The sequence below is a fragment of the Myotis davidii genome, unplaced genomic scaffold, assembly GCF_000327345.1.
Source record: "Myotis davidii unplaced genomic scaffold, ASM32734v1 scaffold1476, whole genome shotgun sequence".
Lineage (NCBI taxonomy): Eukaryota > Metazoa > Chordata > Mammalia > Chiroptera > Vespertilionidae > Myotis > Myotis davidii.
The window spans coordinates 95,591-102,046 of NW_006287253.1; the positions used below are offsets into that span (position 1 = coordinate 95,591).

Here is a 6,456-nt window from a genome sequence, read left to right on the forward strand (position 1 = left end):
ACGCGCTGCCAGCCTCCTCCCCAGCTCTCAGAAGACGGGGGACAGGCTGTGAAGATGCTGGCCAGCTACTCGACCTGCCTCTTCTCGGGGGTTTGTGCCTCCCTGGTGGCCGTGGCTTTGATCTATTACTTGTACTGGTGAGCCGGGCTGGTGCCGGGGTCTGGGCTGTCCGGGGGGAGGGGCTCCGCCCGCTGTCCCTGTACGTCCACAGACTCACTCCACCCCCGTGGGGACTCCATGGAGGGCGGGGAAGGAAGCGGCTGCTGCCCGAGCACAGTGCGTGCTGGGGATTATCATGCCCTTCCATGAATGCTCTTTGTTAGAACATTCCCGAGGGAGGGTCAGGGTGCTGGGTGACTGGGAGGGAAGCCCCTGCCCCGAGCCCTCGCCATCTCCGCCTCTCAGCCCAGAGCGGGGGCAGTGGGGGCAGCTGACCGACACGGGGTCGTCAGTTGAACAGAAAATGGTAGCTTCCGTCGGAGGCATGTTACCCGTTGTGCCCGTAGGTGAGAAGGTGGTTTATGGGGAGTCACCAGTGACCCTTTCAGCAGCGGTGGCCGGAGCGCACCCAGTGCTTGCTGTGACCACGTGCGGGGATCTGCGGGGTGCCGTGGGCCACCTGGCCTCCCCTCCAGGGGCTCACCTCCTCCGTCCCCTCCCGAGGCTGTGACAGCCAACGGGGCAGGTGTGCGCTGGGCCCGTTCCGTCTGTAAAATGGGACGTTGACCGTATCTCTGCAGGTGACAACCTTTGCACACGGGCGGGTGCCGATGGCACACAGGGCCGGCTCCCTCCTGATGGGCTGTTGTCGGGGTGGCCGTGGGGAAACCCCAGCCCGGGTCTGGGGTCATTGATTGGCTAGTGCTGGAGAAGGGCAGCTTCCTGCAAAGAGGCAGGCTTCCCGGAGGTTCTGCCTGGCGTATTCTTGTTCCTCCCCCGCCCTTGGTTGGGTGGGAGTCCTACCCTCTGAGCTGGAGGCTTTCTCTTCTGTAGATCCGATTAATGCTTCTTTTGTGTCTGGCGATGGAGGGGTGCTGCAGGCAGCAAGGCCTCAGCCAGGGCAGGGCTCCCCGCTGGCTCCCAGCCTCTGTGGTCCCCAGGTGTACCCCAGGCTTTGGCAGCCCTTTCCTGCCTCAGAGCCCCCTTCCTCCTGAACTCTCTAGTCATTTATTTGCCTCTCAGGGGCCTGGTGGCACTGGTCAGTCAGCTGGACTCCAAAAGGGGCGGGTCTGCCTCACCGTGCAGCTGGCCGCTCACCTCATGGGGCGGGGGGCTTGCTGATTTTCTCGTCTGTCTGTGGATGTTTCCTCTTGCAGCGCTTGTCCTGCCACTTAATAGTCCTTGTTCCACAAACGGGAAGAGACCCCGTTGGAAGAACATGCTAGAAGCTCGTTGTGATCTGGCGGAGGACCTGGGCAGCCCCCCCCCCCCCCCAAACACACACACACCCTGCTGAGTCCCCGTCCTCACTCCCGTGCTGGGAACTGGGAGAAAATGCCAGGTCTTGGTTCCCTGAGGTTGCCGAGCTGCCCCCTCCCCAGTTAGGACTGACTCACGAGATGCCTTTTCAGCTGCCACGCTCCCCGTTGACGGGATGAGGCCAGAGCTGGTGTGACAAACCACAGGATGGGCTCACCCCTGCCCCCTCTTCTCCTCCCCGGCTGTGACCAGCAACCCGCTCAGCTCAGCTCTGGTTGGAGGCGCCAGAAAGAGTTCCTCTGTTGAAGGGGCTGCCAGCACTTTGTCAGCTCGAAAGCACTTCATGGAAAGGCTCGTGGAGTCCACAGGGAGTTCCCACCGATGGGGTCAATGAGAGTCCTCGGGAGGCAGCTTCCCGACTGGTCCTGTCTGCGTCTCTGCGGCAAGGACTCTCAGCAAGTCCTCCTTGTGCCTCGAATGAGCCTGCCGCAGCACGGGGCTGGGGTGGAGAGAGGCGCTCCGAGGGGAAGCCTGACCCAGCGGCAAGGGGCCACACGGAGCCTCTGACCGCCGCCTGCAGGTCTCTGCAGCCGCCACCTCAGGGCACGCTGGCCAGGGACAGAGCCCTGCTGTTCTCAGTGGGCCTTGCTTCAGATCTGGTGTAAGACGCGTCAGAAAATGTGGGTTCAAATACCAGCTACACACCCAGCATCGCTTGCAGGTCACTTTTTTTTTTATTCAGCAACATCGCCTACCACTGCTTCCAGATGTGGCACTGTCACAGAACGCGGTACGAAGTGCACCCTGGGCTGTCACATCCAAGCGCGATTCTTTACATCGTGGAGTAACAGCTAGGTTCGCGTAACCTGCCCACCGCATGCAGCCTGGCATGACCCCAGAGCCTGGTCACACCCCCGGGCTGCCCCGCTGCCAAGAGGTGGCGAGGTGCAGAGGACACCGAGTGGGCACGCATTCTTGTTATCTTGGCCCAGTCAGGAGGCTTGTTATTGGTGTATACGCCACAATTTAGGAAAACCAGGCAAAGGGAGCGAGGCGGTTATGAGGGAAGGAGGAAGGCCCAGCTAGAGAGACACATCATTTCGGGTGCGTTTCCCACGGGGCCGAGTGCAGGGCTCTTCGTGCGAGGTGGCCGCAAGCGGCCCTCCTTGGTTACAACTTTCCAACAGCAGTGCCAGCTGTAAGAGGGAGAACTCGGGGTTTCTATGCCAATTAGAAGGAATTAAAAATTAAAAGCGATTAAAAATTTTTAATGTTACAAAACTATTCCTAAGTCGGTGGCATTCTTAGAGACAAGCTGCCTTGTGTCTTCGATGTAGAGCTTGTGTGCCGGTCTCCCAAGCATTGACGGGCCCTGGAGGTGCCTTTGTTGACCATTTAATTGAAGACACTTCTGGTGCCAGCGAGTTCTGCGTTTTTAGTTTCATTTAATCTTAGAAATCCCTAAACTTAGTGCAACAGATAACCCACCTCCTGGTAGTGTTCCGGTGCCTTTAAACGTCCCGCTCCTGCCTCCTGTCTCCTCCCGCCACCCCCACCCCCACCCCTGCAGACAGGCCTTGAATGCTTTCCCAAGAGGAGTCCCAGTTCCATGAACTTGTCCCGTGGCTTGGTTGCAGAATGCTTGCCTAATAGAAAGAGCCATTTTATCAGAAGAGAAACCTCTAGAGTGACAGCCGTTGGCATCAGCTGTCGTCCTGCATGAGGCGTACGCTCGGGTGGCCGACCTGGGATAGGCCCCGCTGTCAGCCGTGGGCCTGTGGGCAGCCCTCAGCCTGCGCTCAGGCACGGTGAACGCCCCGGTGATGGTGCTAGGGCCTTCTCATCTTCGCTGCTATACGTGACTCCTCAGAGCTTTTCACTTCAAGGATACTGTTTTGATTTTAGTAACATTTTTATGATTATAAAAGTTATCCTTATTCCATGCCAAAAACTCAAGTGAAAATTAGAAAAGCATTTTTTTAAAAGTCCACATTATTTCATGACCAGAGATTTCCCCAGGGCAGTTAGGTACAGTCTCTCTCAGGTGTGTGTTTGTCACGATGTGTACCTCTGTCCGCCAGCCATGTATGCAGTAGTAACGTCATGTCACCGAGGCCTCCATGCAGCCAGGTCCTGAGGGACAAATGCACCTGGAGGTGGTGTGCCGGTTCACCAAGGGTGCCCCTGTGTCTCCTGTGTTTGGTATCATCCATCACTAGCCGCCTGTCCAGCATTCACCTTCCCACTTGTCTCCTGGTCCCCATAGGATTGGTTCCTTACTTGGTCCCCATAGGATCAGTTCTTACCGCTGAACTCGGGGCTGAAGGGCGTGGCCTTTGGGGTTGGCTGGAGCGCGTTGTGCCCAATGGCCATGCGTCATCTCCAAGGGCTGTCATTTCACTTGCTCTTTTTCAGTTGATGGCAAAAGTGAATTCGCCCTTTTGTTGTGGATCTAGATCTTAGGGAAGGAAGTTACTTACGGAATTTGAGGACTCGTGAGATGTCTTCAGTTACAAAGGCATATGCCAGGTGCCACTCCGCAGAGCTCCCAGCATAACCCAGACACTTCCAGACCCACGGTCTCAGCAGTCTCTGTAACCCTGTTTGACCTGCAGGGCCCTGTGGTGGGTGGTTTTGGCGACAGGTGCAGAGGCTCAGGCTGTTGCTTGGCTCTCAGTGAGCAGCGTCTGTGCTGGGCAGCCCCATGGCTGTTACGAAGTGACCTGGACACGTGCCTCCAGGTGCCCTCGGTCAGTTCCTTCACGGAAACAGGAAGGAGCGCTGTGGTGGGGGGGGTGCCAGGTGCCGCGTGCCCTCGGCCAAGCCAGCTGTCGTGCGTGGTCACTGTGGAGGCCACGGGGGTCTCACCTTGTGAGTTTGCTGGTGTTTAATGGATGTTGATGGACTGAATTGTTCACTGTTCATTCACCCCAATTTCTCAAGGTGCCAGGCGCCGTCCTGGGTGACAGGACAGGGAGGCTGACAGGACAGGGAGGCTGTGAAAGTTGTCTCTGAAGGGCTGGGTCACACTTTGCAGTTCTTCCTGGAGACACCCCCCTCCTTCCCTGGGGTGGCTGTGGGTTCCAGTGCGACTCTCTCCAAGTACTGGGTTCTAGACCAAGAGTTCCTTGTGCTCACTTTCCAGGGAGGAGACAGGAAATAGAATCAATCCTGGGAAACTGCTCTCAGTGGCTTAGAATGAGGAGAAAGTCCAGGCCAGGAGGGTGGATGCCCAGCTGATGGCTAGGGACCTCCCCCATCCTGGGGCCATGCCTGCAGGGCTCGGCCCTCCCGTCCTCCTGGAGTTTAAAGTCCTCTGGGGCAGCCTCCTGTCCCTGAGCCAGCCCAGCCCCCCCAAACCCGGACTTTGCCTCCTTCTCTGGGAGCCCCCACCAGCACGGGTCGGAGTGGCTCGCAGAGGAGCATGTGGAGAACGAAACGGGCCGAGCCTGTGGGTAGAGGTGCTGGTGCTGGGAGCAGCAGCCACTCATTCACCACCATCAGTAAAGGCAAGGCCAGGAAACATTTCTGTTTAAGACCAAGCATGGAGGGCAGCAGGCGACGGTTTCTGTGCTGCGATCACGTGTGTGACCACTTTCTCGCCGAGACTGACGTTCCCGGAGATGGAGCCCCCTGTGAACGGGCGGCGACAACAGCTGGGCCCCAGGCCTGGAGAGGCTGGCCAGGCTGCTCAGAGCAGGGACCCCCGCGGAGTTTGAACTTGATGTTTCCTGCCTCCCCAAGCTCTGTCGGCCTTCCACTCTCACCCCATTCTTCTGTTGACCTCAGTGCCAAGTCTGAAAGTAAGCTTGCAACACAGCGATGCCCCAGGCCCTAACATTTCACCTACTTGGCAGCACGCTGTGCCCCGCTGGCTCCTGTGACAGATGCCAGAGCCCTGTTCAGAAATGCAGGCACGGGAGGCCCCTTGCAGCTCTGCGGCCCACAGGCGGTTTTACGCTCTGGAGGTCCGTGCTGAGTGGGCCTGGGCTGTCCCTGCGTCCTGCTGGCTGAGTCCTGGGAGGGACAGAGGTAAGGGGCTATGGTCTGGGCTGTCCCTTTGGCCGCCCTGCAGGGTCATAGTGTGGGGGAGGGGCAGGGCCGCGGCCAGCCTGGCTACTGCCGGTTTTCTCTGACTTTTGGGAAGGAAGTCGTGGGCACAGATGCCTGTGGGAAGGAGCTGTCTCCCTAAGCAGGTTCCCCGGAGGGGTCACAGGAAGAAGGTTCTGTCAGGAGCCAGGGCATCTCTGACTTCTTCTCTTCCAAAGTCCCGAGGTCGCCACGCAGTCAGCTGGGCACGGGCGGCTGTGCCCTGGACCGGAGCAGCCTTGTTAGGGATGAACTGAGCAGCAGCCTCCCAAGGCAGAGGCGGGGCCCCCGGCCCCATCTCCCCGGACCCGATCGTACCCTAGCTGCCATCCTGGGACCAGCCGGCAGGGGAGCAGAGGTCCGGCCTCGGCGGCTGCTTCCCCACAGGCCAGCATGTCCTCACCGTCCAGACCCCTCCCCGGTGCCCCAGGAGGACGGGGCTCCTCATTGCCTCTGTCTCATCCTCACGACCACAGTTCAGAGTATACGTGATAGGTTGTTGTGTGTCCTTGAAATCACAACCCCAGTGACACAGTGGGGACGGAGCAGCCCACAGGACAGAGCAGGACTGGCCCTGGGGGTGGGTCGGGCGAGGTGTACGCCATGACCTTGAACTGCCCATGTCCAGCACCTCGGCCCAGACTTTTCTACGGTCCAGTCAGAGGAGGGCATCGACCGGTAGCAAGTGAGGAAGCGGACAGGACCTTGCTCCTGGGTCCCGGGGTCACTCCATGTGCCAGTTGCTGGGCAGATGGCATCACACATGTTTGCTAATCGCCGGCAAACCTGGTGGGTGCTGGGGTCCAACCCCAGCAGGTCCAGGGGTCCCCAAAGGTGTGGACGGAGTCGGCGAAGAAAGAATGACACGGAGACACCCTTTTGATGTGCACATGAATAAGTGGATGAAAATCTGTCATAGATTTATTTTTCACAACACGATGGCCTGGA

General features: G+C 58.9%; 1 protein-coding gene across 5 annotated transcripts in view; it reads left to right on the forward strand.

Moving 5' to 3' along the window:
* AGPAT3 (1-acylglycerol-3-phosphate O-acyltransferase 3) overlaps positions 1–6,456 on the forward strand; it is a 57,041-nt gene that overhangs the window by 27,527 nt on the left and 23,058 nt on the right. Inside the window, exon 1 of one of the 5 annotated variants that reach the window (XM_015560823.1) lies at positions 61–137. The exons of 3 other annotated variants lie outside the window; for them this stretch is intronic. The gene's annotated coding sequence lies outside the window, so the exon portion shown is untranslated. Of the gene's footprint in view, positions 1–60; positions 138–5,304; positions 5,452–6,456 lie in introns of those variants that run through there. One more of the 5 variants, XM_006758985.2, reaches the window with a different exon arrangement.